At 37.1% G+C, this 24,097-nt stretch overlaps 1 long non-coding RNA gene across 5 annotated transcripts; it reads right to left on the bottom strand.

Annotated features, from left to right (window-relative positions):
* Positions 1 to 1,044: 1,044 nt before the first annotated feature.
* Positions 1,045 to 11,673, bottom strand: LOC110791158 (uncharacterized). 5 transcript variants are annotated; one of them, XR_008924203.1, is made up of 14 exons: positions 11,352 to 11,670; positions 10,608 to 10,789; positions 9,644 to 9,846; positions 8,329 to 8,469; positions 7,937 to 8,013; positions 7,703 to 7,852; positions 5,632 to 6,168; positions 5,095 to 5,192; positions 4,941 to 4,993; positions 4,551 to 4,599; positions 3,601 to 3,856; positions 2,448 to 2,534; positions 2,094 to 2,178; positions 1,045 to 1,342 (listed from the first exon to the last, which is right to left on the bottom strand). It is a non-coding gene; the product is annotated as an uncharacterized lncRNA (long non-coding RNA). The 5 variants fall into 5 exon arrangements; XR_008924205.1 differs by lacking the exon at positions 2,448 to 2,534 and having other exon boundaries at positions 7,703 to 7,870; positions 11,352 to 11,673; XR_008924202.1 differs by lacking the exon at positions 2,448 to 2,534 and having other exon boundaries at positions 3,601 to 3,884; positions 11,352 to 11,669.
* Positions 11,674 to 24,097: the final 12,424 nt, after the last annotated feature.

Genomic DNA, 24,097 nt, shown 5'->3' on the forward strand with positions numbered 1-24,097 from the left:
GGTAATTTTTTTCAACTTTTTTTTGTTGTTTTCTTTATTTTATAATTCTAACCGCCTCTTCCACTTCATTTTCCTCGTACAACATCAATTCACCAATTTACTCATTTAACATCTTCCACTACGTCTCCCCCTTTAACAACTCAATATTAATTTACTATTTAATTTATGTAATATTTCAACCTTCAAATTTTACCTCTATTTAAATCATATATTCTCACTAAAATCACAAGCTCAATAAAGTTAAAACTTAAAAAGGTGATTAAATAACAATATATAACTGCCCGTTCAAAGCTAGTTTTGTTTAAACTAGAAGTATATTCTAATTTTTAAAATGTACGTGGGATGTCTTTGAACGACATGTGTCTAATTTAAGAAAAAGAGTATCTCTTAGCATATTAAATTAGATTAGGTCTCGTGCAAGCATGCATATTTTAAAATTATTTGACTAAATTTTATAATATATTTGACTAAAATATTTATCTCCCTAAAGTTACTGCATAATTAATACTCCGTACGGAGTAAATGTTAACACACTCATTTAATTATCCGGAATATGCAATTTTCTCCTATTACATATACATATTTTATATGATTGATATGATAATTTGACCAAAATATTGAGTAAATATATATATTTTCCATTATTAATAGTACTACAATTAATTTGAGTAAAATATTACCAAACATTATTTTTAGAAAACTATTATTATGTGGCATATGTTATTTACATAATATATAAAACAATATTATTTTCCATACATAAACTGTAAATAAAAAGATAGAATTTTTTTTAAAAAAAAAGAAGAATAGAGTTTTTTTTTTAGAAAAAGAGTTTTGGCGGAAAATTTTTGCACCAGAAAGTGATACATATCATTCCTTATGTTTGTTTTTACTAGTTGTTGGCCGGCACGCTAACGCGCGCCGTCCCCCAAGGTAGCAAAATTAAGCTTTGTGAAATTATAATCGTCATAATTTAGCAATTACATTTTGAAAGTTGTTATATTTGTTGTCACAAGAAAAGACACTACGTTTCAATGAAAAGTGTAATTAGTTTAACAACCATTTTATGCGTTGTATTTCAACCAAACTATTTTTCATCGTAGTATCAAGTGAAACCCATACATGTATCACTCTTAACACTAACCATTATCAATAAATTATATACATACAATAATTCAACAAATCTTGAAAAACACAACCTATTTAGACAAACTCATTTCAACCTAAACAAATCGAAACATTTAAGAGATTTAATCATTCAACTGTTAACTTCCACCATGATTCTTTTTGATATGGAGGATGCAGCAGGATTAGGATACTAAGAAAATTTCACAATCGATGCCTGTATCAAAAAGACATGTAATTAGCACAAACTTTTGACTACTTGAGAAAAATCTAGGCAAAAAATATAATTATGCATAGCAGGTGCACTAATCTCCATTGATATTTCATAACAGAAAGGATATACGCTAGAACATGATGCATTATTTGGCTAAAGTGATAAATAAAAAAAAGCATAATCCAGCTCGCCTGTGAATTTGGAAGTATAACGAGAGGGGAACGAAAATCTAACTTAATTGTTAAGTACTTTCAAAAGTAATTAATTTTTAAATTAGACACATTTAAAGGGTTTTATATCCTCCTTTCTCTTCCTTCATATAGGCCAATTTCCAAAAAAAAAATCATAGAATCTTCAGCAGGGAGGCAGTCAAGTAAAAGATGCATTCCATAAAGGAAAAGCATTTGGGCATGAAAGAAACGCTTTAAGGACCTAAAACGATATTGTAGAAATCAGACCATGCATAAAAAGGGTAAATGAAATATAGAAATTGCAATCAATACCCACCTAAAGTTGACAACGATGTCATCATGTCATTATACCACTCAATAGCAAGAAATAGGAGCACTATAAAAAACAGAATGAAATTTAACAGTAACAATGACAGGAGCTCATCCAACATGTTATTACAACAATATAGCCTACAAGTTTACCTATAACCATTTAGAATTCTTAGTTTCAAACATGAAGCAAAACACATTTTTGCAATTTCAACCATCCAACAACTTATTTAGTTAATGAATTGATGAATTACCGTCACTCGTGTCTCTGTTTCGTACTGAGGACCAGTGTAATCTGCCAACATCACTTGAGCTCGATCAGCACCCAACCGCTTTGCCCTACCAAATAAATGCGTTACATTATTTTAACTCGCACACAAGGAGTGCCAACACAAACGTTCTCTGTCACACCCAGAACAACTAATTTCCTTTTGGAACCCTTCAGCACTAAACAGGAATAAGTCCATCCATCTGAAAAGCCTAAATAATCCCAAGGACAAAGCAGGTGAACTCATGTTGTAGTAAATATCTACTCCAATAAAAGAAGAGGCTTATGCTTATTACATTTTAGAATAAACAAAAATACTTCTTGCCATTGATGCAATTACCTAAGAGTTCATGTTTTCAGGTGTACCGAATAAGAGCTGGATAAACTTTAATACGATCTTATACTCTTATAGTGTCAACTTCTTTTTCTGCAAAAAAATATGGAAAATGGCCTTCAGCTGATTTATAGCAGTATGATATTATGTAGAGTACTCATTTTAAGTTTGGTGCTTTCTTAATTGGTTACATAAAAATTGCACATGATCAGAATTTCTGCATTTCCCACCCCTTTTTCTGTTTTTATTTTGAATCCTTAATCCCAACTCCCATGATCCAATCTCCAACTAACTTTTACTTCGTATAGTAAGTCAAATCTTATCTCAAATTTTTTTTTCCTTATTACTGCAATTCACCTCTCAACTTTCTTCTATTATGTTATATCATTGGAGAAAGATGCAAACTACTTAACTTCTATATTTGGAGAAAGATACATGGTGAGCCAACAATATGCCTTTGCGTGCCCTATGCTAACATATAATCGAAAGAGAGAGATCATCCATTTATAGTTTTTGATTCATTTGGACAATTAGACGCTAAGAAGGGCTGCAACGACAAGAATGTAATTCCTTAAGCGAAAGAGAGAGGTATTTCTTCACTAATTTAGAAATCGTTCCCAAGAAAGTCTGCAACGACAAGAATGTAATTCAAAGGGTGGGTGGGAGGGTTGGTACGTGGTAGGCCTGGTTATTGGAGAAACAAGGGAACCGAATGTGTCAAGGTAAAGAATAGCCATGATGATGATGATGATGTTGTCGGATCACAAAATCATTATAGACAACATGGGTGTTGCTGCTCGTGTTGGATGGAAAATGAATGAAGGATATTTCGACTCATATAATAATTTCAAGTGAAGACATTGAGTATTAGAAACTTTCCAAATTTGAGGGGTACAAGATATTCATGTTGAGGCAAAGAAACAAAATCAGTAAATCGCTTTTCATGATTGTCATATTACTGATTTTGAAAATCAGAAAGTAATTAAAATTTTCTTTAGAATTGAATGATGGCTAACAAGAGTGTCAAAACAGACGAATATAGAGAAAGCCGTAGTAACCTAACAAAATATGAAATGAACTAATAATAACCAGAGTAAATAGGAAATTGGTACTTTTAAATTTGACAGTTGAGAGACACATAAAGGGTCATAAGGGATACCAGTAAAGTATGCTCATAACTGAGCACTGCGCTTCCCATCTGCAGTAACAGCAGTCCGACCATCATGCCACATTTTGTAATGCCATAATCATTCCATCAGTTCATACAAATTAAAGAAGATCTCCTAACATCATAATAACATTGAAGGCTGGCTATTGGCTAACCATCTCCCGTAATCAGCAGGAAATGATAACATACGAAAAGGCTGCACTAATTCCAAATGCTGAAGATTCTGCACTCTAATATTCTTTAGAAGCTGTTGCATAAGAGTGATCAGGAGCAACCTGTTATTATGCAGATGAGAAGAAAAAAACAGCAGAATACACATTATTGATAAACTTATGAACCCAGTTTACAACAAATTTAATTTGCCTGTTTAAAGTGGCCAGTAGCTCTACAATTAATCTGGTTTTGGAGGGTAGAATATGAACACCAAAAACCCCTAAAATTACCTAGATCTAGAAAAATTCAGAAATTGAGAGAAGATAGAAATATGAAACACCTAAAACCCCTAAAAACTTGAATTTTAAATACCAAGACTCAGAAAATGCAGAAATTGGGAGAAAATAAGAATATGAAACACCAAAACCCCTAAAAGAATCGAATTTTAAATACCTAGACCTAGAAAATTCAGAAATTGAGATCGAAAAGAAGAAAAGTACCTTGTCCATTATCTTTGTCTACTTCATGTTAACCTTATTTAAGAGCTCCAAAATAGCAACAACAACTCATCTATTGAAATAAACTGATCATTCAGCTAATATGTAAATAGATTTATGAACCACAAGACCCAAGCTTTTCAAGACGTATTTTAATTAGGGATTTTCTAAGGAGGCAGTGGACTGGAGACAAATGAATCATAAAAATAAAAATAAAAAAAATCAAGTTTTAACAAAGCAGGGGAAGAAATTACAAAATTAAACTGGACACATCAGGGAGAGGGTCCTTACTTCTACAAGACATGACGAAGTACCTCTTGGGTAAAATCAAACAGCACCACTGCAAAGGAAGAATTTTTTTCATCAACAACCAATTGATACTCCTAAAGGATAAAATTTAGAAGTCTAGAGCACCATTAGCAGTATGCTGATGTGAATACCACAACTTCAATGCCCAATTTATTTCGGATGGAAAAAAAGGCGAAGCAAAACAACAGTGATATTAAGTCAATTGACTACATAACTTCTGGTCCTTTAGAGCCCACAGAATTTCATGTACAACGAGATTATAACGAGGATTGCAAACATGGGTAAAAGTTTAATGAAGAATTCCAAAGAAATACACATAGACGAAGCAGCGAAAATACAAGATTCGACATTGCTGCTGTATATAATTCTCACCTGTTTGGAAGACCTTCTAGAGATCTCCAATGAATTTTCTGGTTTGGGATGGGCTGCAGTGACGCCAGAAATAGTACAAATCAAACCATATCCAAGAGAAAACTTTCAAGTGACCAGAGAATGATAAAATATAAAACCCAAAGAATTATGGTACCTGCAGATTTCCAGCCAGCCAAGGGAACTCAATATATGAAACCAAGAAGCCAACTTTTAATCCAAGTTTAGCCGATTCTGCTGCCAAAGCTAGACCAGCTGGACCACAAAAATATCCACCATATGAAGCAATACATTGACATCAGATATTTGATGCAGTTGCAAATAAATGAACCAAATAAATTTCTTAAAGCGCGAATGCATATATGCTGTAGAATCTCAAAACTACATCCAACTGCAGATAACAGAGACACCACATCTATGTCCAAAGCTCAACATTCAAACAATGCTGATCCAATTAAATTTTATCAAAGTTATTCTCACACAGTAAGAATAACCCCTCACCTATCAATTAACATAGAATAAGTACAGGGGATGTGTCACATTTCCAAATGCTAAGAAGCTAGATACTATATGTATATCATGTAGGAAAATAGTCCGGTTAAAATAGATAAGGCCTTTATTTTGTACAGCAATATCAGACTCAAAAGGAATAGTTTCAGACTTAAAAGGAATACTTTTAAAATAAATGGCTTACCGAGTGTGGTCATTGATGCCATGAGGAACTGAGCAATATATATTTCCACGGTGAACAAGCCTGTTCTCAGTTGCTTGCTCAACAAGGTTTAAAAGTACAAACTCGAACTGATGTTCAGAAAGATGTATTATTATACAGATGGTGGTTGATGGGATTCTGTCGGACTTGCATGATCTTGCGAACTCATATCACACACAGGTACCTCAAGGTCTGGTCTGGTGTCAACAACTTCCAAGGATTCATTTGGAAACGCATCAGGATAAGTGGCGAAAATCTTGGACTTGATGTTTCTCAACTTGAGAAATATGTAGTCAAGGTCACTCACTTCTTTGATTTCAAAAGACGTGTATTTTTTGAAAACTCAGTCATGACATCTGCTTAGCAATTGTCTAAGTATTCATTGATCAACATGTGAAAGCACTGCATTGCTATCTTGCAACCTTCCTAATAGCAGGTGTTGTGTTTTCTTGAATGAATCTATAGCCTCCGTATCCATCAGAGTTTTAGATGCAGCCCTTATCGCTGTCCTCTCCGATACTTTCATATGTAAATAGAGACGCAAGATATAGTCAGTATATGTCATTTCAAAAGGAAACAACAAGCAAGCTGTAATAAATTCTTACAGCATAACACTAATATGTGATTAAACATAAAATCAGAGACAAAATCGTAAAAGTCAAGCATCGTTGTTTCTGGCCTCCTAGGAGCACAATATTTGATAAGAGTATGGAGCACAATGTCACATAAAACTACAAATATAAAATTATTTCCACAATAAAACAACCAAAAATCGAATAAAATAGCAGAAAAGAAACGTTGAAATAGTAAATATTCCAATTCAATTAAACCAACCATAATTCAACAAAATCAACAATTAAACCCAATTCTTGTGGCACTGAATGAATGCAACTACTAACTTTTGAGGAAATTGCGTTAGATCACAACACCACTAATTCAAACCAAATCGCGTTGCCACAGCAGATTTCAAGTGCTATTTTGAGTAGTAAAGTAGCTAACCAAACTTAATACGGACTACAACCTAATAATAGCAATTCATATCTAAAGCAAGTATAACATTTGCAATGCTGGATTAACAACCATGACGGGATGGGGCAAAAAGGGAAAATATGACTCTAATTCCCTCTCGCCTCTAATCCTCTCATCCAACATATTGCTCGTAGTAGTAATTTCAAGGAGATCACTAAAGCTAAAGTCTTCAAAGAATACAACCCATTATAGTTCGGACTACTCCGCATAAATGTATAAGGAATAGGGGTCGGTTAGTTGGTAAGAGAATACTGCATTACTGCAGTCTCTTCAAGGTGAAACTTCATATACCTATCTTAATATAATTGAATGCAACACTGCTTCTTTGCAAACAATTAACAAATTAGAGGCAAAGATAAAATTACGAAAAAATGTCATTTCTGATACTCGTACTTCCATAAACAAAAGCATCTTCACTGTTTTAGTCGCCTTACCATTGACATTCTACCAATCTAAACCCCAAAGGTTAGATACATATTCTGTTTTCCATTGAAATTGTACATACTCTTTACAAATTATAACAAATTCAAACATCACAAAAGGGAACCAAAATGATGATAACAGTAATTACCATCACATTAATTGATAGTCATCGATCACATTAACTTTGCTTACCTTCCTAAACCAGATATAATATACTTCTTCCGTTCCAAATTAACAAGTTCGTGTCCATATTATGTTGAGGCTTTTTGAACTTTCTCACATTTCTTGATGTCTTTTAGAAGAATTCCAAGAAAATGTTCAACTTTGGCAACGTTAAGAAGTAAAAACTTAAATAGCGGACAACTAACTTTTTTCAGCTTAAACTTCTTTAAAAAAGAGTTAAAATAAAACTGTAACATATTTATTCAGAGACAGAGGTAGTGATATTTTGAAGAGGAATAAGGTAACCTGTTGTTGCAGGGTTTTCGTCGAAAGGATTCTAGTAAAATTCAATGTGAAAGTAAATGCAGGATTAGTGCAGAATGTGAAAGTTATCAAACAGTGTAGTGTAAACTAAAGGTTAAACATAAAAAAAACTTACGTAAAACAAGTTGTCAACCAGTCATCCTTCCTCTGGATTGCAGTGTAAAGATCAACCACTTTCATATCCATTTCCTTGCACAGTTCTATCAGAGCTTCAGAATACTTTTGACATTGCTCATTCGTTCGAATTAGATCCGATAGATATATACTGGTTCAACAGAAATACCTATTGCAGAATTAGCAACCTGATTTGATCAAACTTTTAACAAAACAAAACATCTTAGAGGAGAACCTTCTGGTTTCCCTAATACGGTCTTCATTCACCGGATGACTGCTTAGGAAAATAATTCGAGTTGTATCTGAAAGACCCTAAATTTTAAACACTTAGGTTAGACTTCAAATAATATGCAGGCAAAAAAAGATCCAAGTCAAGATAACATGCATTGTGACAATGAAATGAGTTCTTCAGGTGAAATATAGTTCTGACATATAGTTCCTGAATCTTAAGAGAAGCCTCATTACATAAACAGGTTCATAAGATGCACAATTGACTGATGAAAGAAAAGGCGTTAGACTATGTCAAAGCCTCAAGAACATGCTTTATACAATTGATAGTTACCTGAAGTATACACAACTTATGAGTTAAACATCTTGATTAGGGATTAGGGAAGAAGGAAGCAACACCTTAATATCAGTGCCAATCTTTCTCATGTTCTCAACATATTCTGGAAGTGGCACCTGAGGGCCTGGACCTGACGGGTGGGTTCCCATTGAATCATTACCTCGGAAGTATACTATTACCAGTGAAGGTTGAGTATCAGCATCCTAGAATCAAGAACATTAAATCAAGGTCAAAATTTTAGCTACAAGAGAAAATGAAATAAAAATCGTTGTTAATTACACAAGATCAGCAAGGAATGAACTGCAGTACATATTTTGTAATGTGGAATATAAAACAAACAAACCCAACTTAAGACATCCTCTGTAACATACTTTCTAGAAGAAGTCCGACCATATTTCAAACAAAGAAAGCTTTCTAACAAGTAAGAATTTCAATCATCTCACGGAGTCACAGACAAAGACACTGACACAGCAATATAGGTACATAGAGGGGTGGGACTGTGGGCAGGATGAGGGACAGATTTTTATTATCCCTTTCCTTAGTGAAACAGACTATCACAAAATAGCAGAATTAACCTACTAAGGCAAACAGACAAATGGATTCACAAATTGAAAACTGACTATTGTTGCAGTGCATAGCCAGAAAAGTAATTTCATCACAGGCGATTTCAATGAGGAACAGAAATATTGCTGCTAATCTTCTATTCACTTTATCCACATTATATTTGTAACAGGACAAGCAATTAGAAACTGCCGATTGTCAACAGATGGTACAAGGTGCAAACTCCTGGTAGCTCCATTCAGGAATTGTAAGCTGTTTTCTTAGAGCATCATGCATAATTCAAATTCAATGGGCAGAGGAAACACCTGTCACCTCCTTGCCATGCTACATTCACAGTTTCCTATCCCCAAAATGATGATAACAGTAATTACCATCAGATAAAACAAAAGCTTAATACATAAACTAATTAACTAAATCACTTCAGGAATTTCATCTGTCCCAAACTCACATGGAAATAGGCCAAACAGTAAGCTTAAACAGAAAAGTGTCCCAAATATAACAGGTACAATGAGTGCGGTCAAGAAGTGACAAATGTATTATAGGCATACCCAACAAAAGCAACCACGAAGTATTGACTCAAAATCTGATACTGCTAGGTACTTTACGGATCTAATCACTGATCAAAGGTCTCAATTTAACGTTGTACGCCTCTCCAGAATATCAAAAAGAGTGGTTTAAATCAAATTCCAACCATAAACTAACTAATTAAGCCCTAAGTCAAATATTGAATCATCAAAAGACCACTAATCACAACTCTCTGTAAATGCTTCCGCATCCAGAATATCACCAATAAAATTATCATTTTGATTTACTCACCATGGATGACGGCAACTGATCCTGCAATGAACTGTACTTTCCCCCTCAAGGTGTTGAGGTTTTCGACTACAGCATCTTTCTCACTCAACGCGTTTCAAGGTCTCATTGGCTGTAGAAAGCTCCGTTTGAAGTTTGTTATTATACTGCCGCAAACTATGGTTACAGTCCTGTAATCTCTTGTACATGTCATTAAGGGGAGATATCTGCACATGAACACAGACAAAGAAAATAGATCATCTAGTTTCAGTAGATTATCCAAAAAAAAGAAACAGCAAACAAACGAATCACCCATTTGGTCCACCTAGCTTTTGATTAGAAGTTTCTGTTCTTGGCGAATTTTTTTAAGGTCTTCACACAAAGAAGTTTGCAATATTTCGACAAGTCATCTATCAAACCCTAATAGTAATGATCAAATTTATTATCCATCTAATACTAATCATGATGATCAAAGGCGTTCCATTGTCAATCTGAAGCTTACTTGTCTGCTTATTAGCTTAAGGCCTCTTCGCAGAGAAAATTGAAAGAAGAACCTAAATTAAAATCATAAATTAGACCTAGGCATAAATTTAGAAGCGACAATCAATAAAGTCACTAAATCAGAACAAATTCCACCCAAAGAAAACGAAGGTTAAACGCATTTTCCAGATGAATCAACAAAACGCAAATAATGAAATCAACAAAACGCAAATTAAATTCAGATGAAATAAAACAAGCAGAAATCACAAATAATGATCGAATTCGATTGAATTATAAATGCGAAATTGAAGAATCAAAGGTCTCAATTTAACGTTGTACGCCTCTCCAGAATATCAAAAAGAGTGGTTTAAATCAAATTCCAACAATAAACTAACTAATTAAGCCCTAAGTCAAATATTGAATCATCAAAAGACCACTAATCACAACTCTCTGTGAATGCTTCCGCATCCAGAATATCACCAATAAAATATCATTTTGATTTACTCACCATGGATGACGGCAACTGATCCTGCAATGAGCTGTACTTTCCCCACTACAGCATCTTTCTCACTCAACGCGTTTCAAGGTCTCATTGGCTGTAGAAAGCTCTGTTTGAAGTTTGTTATTATACTGCCGCAAACTATGGTTACAGTCTTGTAATCTCTTGTACATGCCATTAAGGGGAGATATCTGCACATGAACACAGACAAAGAAAATAGATCATCTAGTTTCAGTAGATTATCCAAAAAAAAGAAACAGCAAACAAACGAATCACCCATTTTGTCCACCTAGCTTTTGATTGGAAGTTTCTGTTCTTGGCGAATTTTTTTAAGGTCTTCACACAAAGAAGTTTGCAATATTTCGACAAGTCATCTATCAAACCCTAATAGTAATGATCAAATTTATTATCCATCTAATACTAATCAATAATTTATTATCCATCTAATACTACCCTAATAGCTTAAGGCCTCTTCGCAGAGAAAATTGAAAGAAGAACCTAAATTAAAATCATAAATTAGACCTAGGCATAAATTTAGAAGCGACAATCAATAAAGTCACTAAATCAGAACAAATTTCACCCAAAGAAAACGAAGGTTAAACGCATTTTCCAGATGAATCAACAAAACGCAAATAATGAAATTAACAAAACGCAAATTAAATTCAGATGAAATAAACAAGCAGAAATCACAAATAATGATCTAATTCGATTGAATTATAAATGCGAAATTGAAGAACAAGAATAATAGATTACCATTAGAAGAGCGAAAATGAAGATGGAAAGGCAAGAGAGCTTCGGAAAGTGAAGTTGATGCGGCACTATCGATCCACCAGACACCATTTTTGTGGAACACGAAAAGCTTCACCAAGTCTATGGAGTATTAATTGCAGGAGAGATGAGGAAAAGGGAAGAGAGGGGCGGAAATCGAAGAAGAAGAAGAGAGTGGAGGGAGAAAATGGGGGTGGAGGAGATGGATCAATAGTTAGGGTTTGATCCAAGATTCCAAGAACCAGGGGTGAAAGGAAAAAAAAAGGAAAGCACGAAGGAGGGATCCAAGAAGGGAAGCAAAGTCACGATCTGAGGTCAGGGGCAAAGCAGTAGTTAATGAAAGAATACAAGGGCGTTTTAGTCATCACACTATTAGATGAATAGTGAAAATCAAGTTCTCACTTTTAAAGGTTGTAGGATTATAATGTAATGTGATAGATTTTCTTAAAAACGTTTTTTAATAGGTTAGTATGCGGATAGATCATGTTCTTACTATTTGAAGTCTAGTTCAACTAGAATCCGGATTAGTTGTACTTGTAACTTGAAACTCCATGTGGCGGCATATTGTTAATGTGGAGTAAAATTTAAGCAGTACTCCGTATTTGTTATGCACATGTATGTTACTCCCTCCGTCCCTTAATACTCGCACCGGTTTGACTGGTGCAGAATTTAAGACATTTGAATTGACTTATTAATTTAATGGTTGTTAGTTGATAGTGGGGTGTTTTTTAATATAGTTAGTAGAAAATGTGTAAGGGGTGGGGAGTGGTGAGTGGGGGGTTTGGATTTTTAAATTATTTTTTGTAGGGAGTAGGAGAGTAGGTGGGGTAGTAGGTAAGTGTGATAAATAATATAATATTGGTAAAGATTTTCATTTATAGAAGCGATGCAAGTATTAAGGGACGACCCGAAAAGGAAAGCGGTGTGAGTATTAAGAGACGGAGGGAGTATATCTCATGGGCTTGTGTACATGTTTTTAACACCTTTATATGTATATATATGTATTTGTTTTTTTGGGAAAAGATTAATGCTATTATTAACTCAAGGACATGGTGTCCATCAAAACATAGGGAGAAATCTCACAAGAAATATGTTTTTCTCAAACTTGTTCACTACCAAAAGGTGGTAATCTAGCAAGGTGATGAGTGACAAAGTCGCCATCCCTTTTAACATGAGACCAAGAAACGAAATCATGCAAAGAATGAGCTAATGGAGAAGATGTCATCAAGAACATCATCTAGTTCAGCAAGATGGACCACAACTATGTTTAGGCGAGTGATCAAGGTTAAGCTATCCGATTCGACCATGACATTCTTGAAATCGTATCTACGGGCCAGGCGCACTCCCATCACCAGAGCTTTCCCTTCAGCGATAATGGGCTCCCAGTAGCCTCAAGTTATTTGTGTCCCAGCAAAGAGAACAACAGCACCAAGGCCCGCCCACCCTTCCTTGTTAAGGGAAGCATCACAGTTGATCTTCACGACCCCCACAGGTGGAGCTCTCCACACCTACTGCTGAGGCCAGAAGTAACACATACATATCCATAAATTTTGTCCGAGTACAGGCCAATATCAGCCACCAGTCGCCTTGCTCTCCCAGCCACCACCATATGCGCTACCTCCTTCCCGTTGAACACCTTATCATTCCTTCTCCACCAAATCTGCCAGAGAAGAGTAACTCCTATTTGGAGCTTTTTGAGCTCAATCTTTCTCCAAGGCTTAACTAGTTCATAAAATGCTACATCCTCCTTGCAAAACATTGTCTCGTATTCTATCTCTCTCCATAAATCACACACCATAGGGCGGTCAAAGAGAGCATAAAGAACGGTTTTCGCGGAATTTTCACACCAAGGATAGACATCACCCTCAGCCATGTGCCGATTCTTCAAATAAGCAAGAACCGGGAGCGTACCCGTGCAAACTCGCCACAAATAGTATCTGGTTTTTTGAGTGACCTCCATTTTCCATATGTCAACCGAAGCTTGGTGATAGGCGTCTAACTTGCAAAACTTTCCAGGAAGTAGGTTGTCTTGACCGTATAGTCTCCTGAGGTGGATAAAGCCCACATACTAGGTGGTATTTCTAGGATACACTTAGTGTCTCTCTCTTTAAAATTTGTTGCAATGACATCATACTTCCATTCCATTAGGGACGGGTCAATGAGGTTGCTCACCATTTCAAAGGACGAATTCCTCTACAAAGTGATCGGCATACCGTCATCATCAGCCGCCCACTGGTCATCCCAAATTCGAACACTTTGCCCATTACCTACCCTCCACAAGAGAGAAACCATCAAGAGAGCTTTCGAAGCCCAAAAACTACTCAGAGAGTAACTCCCTGCTACACCAAGATCAGAGCCAAGAAAGTCAAAATGGGGATAATATTTGGCCGCTAGAACTTTCCCAAGAAGTGAGGAAGGGTGTTGAACGAGCGTCCAAGCGGTTTTTCCAACATTGTCGTATTAAGTACTCCCATATCTCTAAAGCCCATTCCTCTAAGGCACTTAGGGAGCACATGAAATCCTAATTTACCTAGTGAGTCTTCCTTTTTTTATCCGTCTGCCCCCACCAAAATCGAGCGGTCATTGACCGAATGTCATCTAGAACACCTATGGCAGTCTGTAGACACTCATTAAGTAAGTCGGGATTGATTGAACTACTGGCTTAATAAGAGTCTCCTTTTCGGCTTTGGATAACAGTTTTCCTTCCATCCCTATAATTCCTTCCATATGCCCTCCTTAAAGCATTGGAGATAACTCTTTTAGACCGACCTATAATAGTAGGGATGCCCAAATATTTACTATGAGATTCCACCTTTTTCATCTTCAATAGATCAATCAATTCCTCCTGCTTTGACAAACACACATCTTTGCTGAAAGAGACCTCCAACTTATCATAATTAATTTTTTGCCCGGAAGCTTCATCGTATATGTTGAGAATTTAAACTATTTTGGAGCATTCCCGTCGATTGGCTCTTGCAAAAAGATGGTGAGAGATTCTAGGGCCACTTGTACTGCCCTTTGCACCATGAACCACATCTTCCGCTACCGCCTTCCGTAACAAACTAGAAAAGGCATATGTTACCATTATAAACAAATACGAAGAAAGAGGGTCTCCTTGTCTGAGACCTCTAGAGGGAGACACTGCACCGCAAACATTAGCGTTCACATTGAAGGAGTAAGAAACTGAAGACACACATTGCATTACAATATTGACCCAATTCCTCGCAAACCCCAGCCTCAAAAGAAGACTCTCCAAAAACGACTATTCCACCCTATCAGATGCCTTACTCATGTCAAGCTTGAGTCCCAATTAAAACTCCTTTTCTCCCCTTGCATCTCTTCTTCATGGTGTGAAAAACTTCCACAACAATAAGGGCATTCTCAATTATTAGTCTCCCTGGAACAAAGGCACTTTGATTCTCTGAAATAATCCCCGGGAGGATCGATTTAAGCCGCACCACAAGAGCCTTTGAGACAATCTTATATAACACTTGCACAAAGAAATAAGGCGGAACTCCGATATCAAAGTTGGTGACTTCACTTTCAGAATCAAAGCAATATTAGTGTTGTTAATACTAGGAGACCTAAAACCATGAAGGATGCTACATATAAAGCTAGACACGTCATCACCAATAATATGCCAAATTTCTAATAAAAAATACCATGCATACCATCAGAGCCTGGGGCCTTGCAGGGGTGCATGTAAGAGATTGCCGCAAATATTTCCTCCTTTGAAAAAGGTCACAAGAGATCCTCATTATGCTCGGTGGTAATGAGGGGTGTTACTGCCTCCAAAACTTCCTTTTGGTCTGCTTGAACGGGATTATCACTTGAAAATAGGCCTCAGTAGTACCCCTTAATAATGGCCTCCACCTCATCCTCATCAGCACACCATTTTCCACTCTCTCCATACAAACCCTTTATCTCATTTTTCTTCTTTCTCTGTGAAGCTTTGAGGTGAAAATATTTGGTATTATGATCCCCATATCTAATCTCATCCGATCTCGAACGGATATACCAGTACACTTCTTGTTTATCATGTAGCTCATCAAGCAATTTCTCCAGTTTCGAACACTCTGCCACGGACTCCTCAGAAATAGCGAGTTCTTGGGCATCCTTTAGAAGCTTCTCTTTGCGTCGGTTATTTTCTTCCCAAGATCATTAAACTTCCCTCTGCCCCAACCAAAAAGAGGTGCATCCATCATCCCCATACTTTCTTGCATCGTTACCCCAGCCAACGTCCCCCAAGCATCTCGAACAATTCTTCACATGACTCATCAAGGAGCCACCCAGATTCGAAATTGAACTCTATGCTCTTTGTTTTTTCTTCCTTTCTCTTTCCAGACGCAACAGGATCGGAGTATGATCAGACTTAAAGAGAACAAGATGTTGTACAACTAAATTCGATAACTTGGTGGTCCATGATAAAGACGCCATAAAGCAGTCTAACCTCTCTCGCACACGAGTTTTAACGGACACTCCATGTTCCCAAGTGTACCATTGTCCTTCATAGTCTAAGTCCCGCAAATCACAAGTATCAATCATGTCTCGAAAGTCTGACATAAACCTCCGTTCATAGTTCACTCCTCCCTCCTTTTCTTCATAACTTAGAATCTCGTTGAAGTCACCACCAATAAGAATGGGTATAAGGGGGTTAACACAAAGGGACTTTAAGTGAGACTAAGTTTTGTGTTTTTCGGCAGTATTTACCCATCCATACCCCCAATGAACCTCCGAGAATCATATCCACAAATATGATGCTAAGAATAAAGCGAGAAATTTACATTATCCATCTTCCAGAAAATTAAAAGTCCTCTTGATAAACCAACACTACTAACACCAAAAGAATTAGAAAAACCTAGTGTATTTTTTTTTTTGAGATTTTCAGCTACAGTTTTATTAATCTTAGTCTCCGACAAAAGACAATATGCGGGCCAATCGTAGCGCACCACCTCCGAAGAGAATTAACTGATCGAGGGTTTTTATCCCTTGATAGTTCCAGGATAGGGTACCCATTAGAGAGAGCGGGGTTGGGCATCGCCAACCTCTGCCAGGCTAAAAAAATCTGAAGTAGCTCTAGGGATTATGCGCGATCGCTTCCCAACAGTGCCTTTGCCCTCCTCTATCTCTATCGCAATGAACTCCATATTTCTCTTAGTTACCTTCTCCAAACTTGACACTCTTGGGGCCAACACACCATAATTATCTCTATCCAGTTTCTTCCACTTTGGAGCACAGTTGGTAGAGGGCTGACCCAAGAAAGGAATGGCTTGCGACAAAGGAACATTAAGGGGGATTGGTGCTGCCACAATAGCAAATAAACCGGAAAAAGAACTGTCATCACCAATACTTCCAGGATCATTCGCTCTCTCCTCTTACACGACTGCAACATCATTCTTATGGGACACTACTGTAGGGGTTTACAGTTAAATACATAACATGATAGCGGAATAACCCCAAAGCCAGAAATCATGTACAAAGTACAGATTAAGCATTACTTACGTTTGTAGCGCGTTTTCCCATAGTTCAACGAACACGGACACGAACAAGAACTCCAAATGTCGTTCCTCTACTTAGTTCACCGACATGTGTTCAGATCCGTCTTCAGATTGATGGCTTATATCCCCTTCAAGATAGTTTAGTTTTTGGGATGAACACTCTAATGGAGGCACGTAGAGAATTAGGGTTCTCTCTTGCCTTAGGTTAGAATATGATGTGAATTAGGTTGGATAAAATATAGGTTTTAGGCTATTAAAATATCCTTGTTGCCCACCAAGCTAACCGACCAAAACCGAGTGGCCTTGACCGGCCAGCTTGGCCCACGACCCATGTACAACAGCGCAGTGAGCAGTTGGACCGCGCACCGTAGCTACTGCTGCTGCTGCTCTTCTTTGCGCGCGCGGCCAAAACAACCAAGGCCATGGGCCAGTCCTGCTTTTCTTGCGCGTTGCGCCATTGGGCCTTGCGCCTCGAGTTCTTGGCTCGTGGGTTTGCTTTCGTGTTTTCTATTAAATTATTATTCAATAATTTATTTATCTTTTCGTACTTGATGATCCATTGTCGTTCGATACGATTATTCGTCTAGCCTAGCTTACGAAAATACGCAACAAGATATACAATTTTACAAACCAATGTTAAATCGTATAATTATGTTTTCCGAACTAATTTTCCGAAAATCTTTTAAATGAATTTCCGATTCATTTAATTCGATGATCTGTTACATGCCAATGGTGTGACCTTATAGGTTCAGTCAAGAATACGCTGTGAGCCTAATTAGGATTAGAACTCACTGATCGGAAGCATTGCTCCATCCAGCTGTTCCGATCACTTGATCTCACTAAATTAATTATTCATAATTAATCTAAACCTTTGGTATTATACTAATGCACATTGGGTGAAGGACACATTTCCTTCAGTCTCCCACTTGTCCTTTAGACAAGTGTGCATTCACATTCCTTTGTCGCTTAGTGTTACTTTCTAAACATAAGGTAAGATCCAAGCCATCCTTATTAGGTCTAGAAGTGTTTCTCGAATTACTAAATGCAACTGTTAAACTTTTACAGAAGGTTAAGCCTTAACCATTTTTAGCACGGCCATGATTTTCCACAGTATCTAACTCTCTGAGAGGCCTTGGTAAATAACAACACCATATCCTATCAAATATAGGAGGACAATACATTCTAATTGTAATCTATGAATACTCACTTTGATTCACAGTACGCCCAATAACTACTTTTATTGTCTCCTTTTATTGTGCGATGTTTAGCGAGCATCAAAGCGAACTAATATTCAAACGAGCAATCATAATTACTCATGTTTTGAGGAATGGTTCTAATCACCATTTATGAGAACTACTTATGACATGAGTTTAATCTCTTAAAGTGTTCTCATGGTAAATCCGATACAAGATCCAATAAGTATCTATGAAAAAAAATTCTGACATATAATGTCCATCTAGTTCAAGAAACAGAACTATAAATCTACTTGCAATCTAATCTTCATTAGTCATTGGTCGTCCAATCTTTCAATGACCTGGATTAGGGATCCTTTGTGACTTCAATATTCAAGTTCACTTATGGTAGTTTCTTTGTCAAAGAATCCATCTTGACATCCCATTTGAATGTTTTGAATCACTTGGACTTTATCATTTCATACTAAACCAAAATTAAATGAATATGAAATAAAGAATTTCATAAATATGAAATGGTTAAACCAATTGTTTTAAACACAGATCTAACAAATGTTCTAAAACAAAACTTAGAAAATCAAAGCCATTCTCCAACATGCTTTATTCCCATGGTTGTTACATATGCTTGGGGTTCACTTGTTGCAACGGTTTAGGCAATGGATCCACTACGTTATCTTCAGTTCCAACCTTGTAAATCTCGATTTCTTTCCATTCAACGATTTCTCGAAGTATGTGAAATCGCCGCCGTACGTGCTTGGACTTCTGGTGGCTCCTAGGCTCATTTGCCTGGGCAATGGCTCCACTATTATCACAATATAAAGCCACTTGTCCCTTTATGGAGGGGAAAACCCCAAGTTCTTCAATGAACTTCCAAATCCAAACATCTTCCTTTGCTGCTTCTGAGGCAGCAATGTACTCGGCCTCAGTTGTAGCATCCGCAATAGTGCTTTGCTTAGCACTTTTTTAGCTTACTGCTCCGCCATTAAAGCTAAACACAAAACCTGACTGTGATCTGAAATCATCTCTGTCGGTTTGAAAGCTTGCGTCTGTATAGCCTTTAACAATCAACTCATCTATACCACCATAAACAAGAAATTAATCCTTTTTCCTTTTAGGATATTCTTGGCCGTAGTCCAATGTGCCTCTCCTGGGTCTGACTTGTACCTGCCCGTTGTACTAAGTGCGAACGAAACATCCGGCCTTGTATAAATCACATCATACATGATGGATCCAATAGCCGAAGCGTATGAAATTCCACTCATCTTTCTATGCTCATCAGATGTCTTGGGACACTGAGTCTTGCTTAGATATGTGCCATGTGTCATGGGTAGATGGCCTCTCTTGGCTTCCATCATATTGAACCTAGCTAGCACTTTGTAAATGTAAGTGCTCTGGCTTAGTCCAATCATCCTCTTAGATCTATCCCTATAGATCTTGATGCCCAATATGTATTGTGCCTCTCCTAAGTCTTTCATTGAGAAACACTTTACAAGCCAAGTCTTTACAGACTCCAACATAGGAATGTCGTTTCCAATAAGCAGTATGTCGTCAACATATAAGACTAGGAATGCAACTTTACTCCCACTGACTTTCTTGTATACACAAGATTCGTCCTGATTCTCGATGAAGCAAAATTCATTGACTGCTTCATCAAATCGCATATTCCAACTCCTTGATGATTTCTTCAATCAATAAATGGATTTCTTAATCTTGCATACCTTTCCTTGATTCTCTGGATCGACAAAACCCTCCGGCTGTGTCATAAACATAGTCTCTTCAAGAACACCATTCAAGAAGGCAGTTTTGACATCCATTTGCCATATTTCATAGCCATGAAATGCGGCAATCGCAAGGATTATCCAAATAGACTTAAGCATTTGAACTGGAGAAAAGGATTTATCGTAGTCAACACCATGAACTTGTCTGTAACCTTTTTCTACCAATCTAGCTTTGTATATGTATACAATTCCATCTTTGTCTTTCTTCAATTTGAAGACCCATTGTAGATGCCTACATTTGTCCCTAGGCTGGATACTGTGTGTTCGATGATGAAACCAAACACCGCTTGACTAAGATTTCTTAAATATTCTACGAACGATTCATGACTGACTGATAATCCCAAAAATTGTATTTCCATTTTTAGAAACTACTATTTATAGTAACTGCTATGCTAGAATGCTGCCCAGAATGACAAATGTGTAACATAAAATATTCGAGTGTTTAAGTCGTATTACGATTTATCATTGGATAAAGAATGAGAGTTGCATCTCAGCTCATATTCTAATGGATAGAAACCGTGATGAGATTCGGGTAAAAACCGATAAAACTGGAAAAGTGAAGTAAAACACCAGCGCTACAAAGAAAATTCTAGCGCTGGCAATCTAAGCGTCACAATTTTCCAGCATACGGAACAAAAGCGTCATTATATTCCGACACTGCAATTTGTTTCTCACACAATCACACAAAGATAGTGTTAATCCAGTTGTCACCAGAACACATCTGGCGCTGAGATGTCAAACGCTAGAAATTAACAGCGCTCTTGATCCAAGCGCTGGAAATTTCAAGCGCTACACAGATCTTAGTCGAAAAACTCACATTTCTCAGATTTATCTTATTGTGGCCTATTTTTACTATAAATAGGGGCTCTGAAATCCAGAATATAACACACATTCCTAACCCTAAACCCAAAGCTTGAGTATTGATCGAAGCTTCTCTCTATCCCGAATTCGTGTGTCTGCCTCATTTAATACTATGTTAAGCAGACCCTGCCCGCACGATCACCTGAATTAGTCCGAATACTACCGAAGTACTGCTGAAATCCCAACCTGATTCCTAAGCCTAAAACATACAAAAACTATGGAAGAATCCCGTCTCGAGTCAATCAGTCATCGGAAAGTTCTAAAGCCAAACGGAAAGCAAGTAAAGTCAAGTGGTAGGTGTTCATGAGAAACGCAGTAAAGCCTACGCTTTATTGTAACCTGAATCTATATTTTAAAGCTTTCATCACCATATAAATATGTTCACTTTGATCTGTTATATTTCTCACGCCTGAATCAAATAATACTTAGACAAACCGGTTTATTTCTAAGCACCTTGAATCAACCTAAATCAGCATTTTGACCTCTATTTAGTAATATATGTGCATTAAAATCAATCCAGAGTAGTAATGTAGCATAACTCATGTCCCATCGTCGTCACAATTGAACTAGTAAGGACCGCACCGCGTGGGCTAATGCCGGGCACACCCCGTATTCGTAAACGTCCCTCGAATTCTCAATCTCTGCTCCGCTGGATGTATATTGAGGGATCTCCACACCAGGGATCACAAGGGAACCTATGGCCGTTGTGAGTCAAATATGTTTGCACTCCAGGCATATCACGATAACCGGGTTTTGTCAGTTTTCTTAAACTGAATGAAGACTCCTATAGACTAGTAAAAAGAGGCTAACGCCCACAGTTAGTTCCTATTTACTTAATATGCTTGCCACAGACATAGGGGAAAAGTCATGCGGGCCGTATACTCTTTTAGAGGTGCCCCGTCGTGTTTTTCGACCCCCTCACACCCATTTTCTTCCGATAGGTGTAAACCCATCCGCCAAATCAACAAGATCCCAAACTTGATATTCAGACATGGAGTCTATTTTATATTTCATGGCCTCTAACCATTTTTTGGAGCTTAGGCTCGTCATAGCTTGTTTGTAGGACATAGGTTCATCATATCTAATATGAGAAATTCTAAGTTCTCAGTCAAGAGGACGCCTTTCCATCTATCTGGTTGAACCTTAGTTCTATGTGATCTATGAGGGGAAACAACGTCTTGAGGAACTACTCCTACAAGCTCTTCTAAAGGCCTTGGAGGTTCTTCACCTTGAACTGCTTCTAAAAGTTCGTGGTTCGTTGTTCGTCTCGAATCTCTTGGAGGTCTATTATTTTCCCACTTGTCAATTTGGAAATGTGATTTCTTTCCAAAAAGACGCCATCACGAGAAACGAATACTTTGTTCTCTAACTTGTTGTAGAAGTAATACCCCTTAGTTAAAGAAACATTTGTCAGATTTTGCTGCTATCTTGTCCGAAATTAATAGCTTGACATATGCTTTGCAACCCCAAATCTTTAGAAAAGACAACTTTGGAAGTTTCCCAGTCCATAATTCATATAGAGTCTTTTCAATAGTTTTTTACGGAGCACGATTCAGTGTGAGTACCGTTGTTTGCAACGCATGTCCCCAAAATTTTTAAGGAATTTCGACTTGAGCCATCATTGACCTAACCATATCTAGTAAGGTCCCGTTTCTCCGTTCCGACGCTCCATTCCATTGAGGTGTCCCTGGAGAAGTCAATTCAGAAAGAATACCGCATTCTTTTAGATGGTCATCAAACTCGTTGCTAAGATATCCACCTCCTCGATCTGATCTTAGAGCTTTGATTTTCTTTCCATGTTGATTCTCTACTTCATTTTGAAATTCTCAGAATTTCTCAAACGATTCAGACTTGTGTTTCATTAAGTAAATATAGCCATATCTACTGAAATCGTCCGTAAACGTTATGAAATAGTTGAAATCACCTCTAGCTTTCGTACTTATAGGCCCAAATACGTCCGTATGTATTAGCCCTAGAAGTTTGCTTGCTCTTTCTCCCACTTTTGAGAAAGGTTGCTTTGTTATTTTGCCAGGTAAACAAGATTCACATTGATCAATCTTCTCTAAGTCAAATGATTCTAGAATTCCCTTCTTTTGAAGTCTTTCCATGCGTTTTCTGTTTATATGGCCTAATCGACAATGCCACAGATATGTGAGATCGGAATCACCAGTTTTAGCGTTTTGGTATTTATGTTATAAATGTGTTTGCTCGTATCTAGCACATATAGACCATTTTCTTGTTGTGCTGAACCATAAAACATTCCATTCAAAGAAAAAGAACAACTATTGTCTTTAAATTGAAAACTAAAACCTTTAGAATCCAAACTTGAAACAGAAATGATTTTTTGGTGATACTAGGAACATAGTAACCGTTTTCTAGTTCCAAAACAAAACCACTAGGAAAAGAAATAAAATAAGATCCTACGGCAGCAATCCGTGTTCCCACGCGTAGATCCATCTCGCCTTTATCAAGCTTTCTACTTCTCCTTAGTCCCTGTGAATTAGAACATAAGTGTGAACCACAACCAGTATCTAATACCCAAGAAGTAGAATTTGCAAGATTACAATGTATAACATACATACCCGAAGGAGAAGGGACGTTTCCGTCCTTCTCCTCTTCCTTTATCTGAGGGCGATTTCTCTTGTAATGACCAATTTCATTACAATAGAAGCATTTCGCCATAGAAGGAGAATGATCCCTCTTAATTTTCCTCTTGGAAGGCGCCACTTTCCCTTATGAAGTAGATGAAGATGCACCCTTGCTTTGGATCTTCCCCGGAACTCTTTTTTTGATTTTCTTACTCTTTACTTTTAGTGACACTTAGCTTGCTTATCATTTACAAAGTCCAATTCATATTGATGAAGAATATTGATTAGTTCACTAAGAGTGTTATCCTTTCTTTTAGAGTAATAGAGTACTTTGAATTTCTTGTAACCATGGTGAAGAGAATTCAACAATATTCCCGCATTTGTAAAATCTAGGAATATATCACTAAGTAACTCAAGGCGATTGAAAAGTCCAACTATCTTCCTCGTATGAGCCTTAATTAGTGTTTCTACGGTTATTTCGACATTAATGACTTTTTCCCTTGCCTTTTGTCCTTCGACTTCAAAGCAACAACCCAGTGGAGCATTTAGCTTAAAATCCCCAAATGAATTTACCAATTCAAATACATTTTGGTCAATGTGTTGACCACTATGTTGGAATCTACTATGACATGTATCCCTAAGATGCCTTACCTAGCACTCCAATCTTTGGGGATTGAGCCAAGAATAAGATCCATCACTGGCGACATGTGGTTCGCCCACGCACAGTGATTTTCAAGAGTCATATACTTTGAGTAATAGCTGAGGATGGGATTATCAACAACATATTTAATGTTGTTCCACCTGAGGACTTGTCGA

The sequence above is a fragment of the Spinacia oleracea genome, chromosome 6 (genome assembly GCF_020520425.1).
Source record: "Spinacia oleracea cultivar Varoflay chromosome 6, BTI_SOV_V1, whole genome shotgun sequence".
Taxonomy (NCBI): domain Eukaryota; kingdom Viridiplantae; phylum Streptophyta; class Magnoliopsida; order Caryophyllales; family Amaranthaceae; genus Spinacia; species Spinacia oleracea.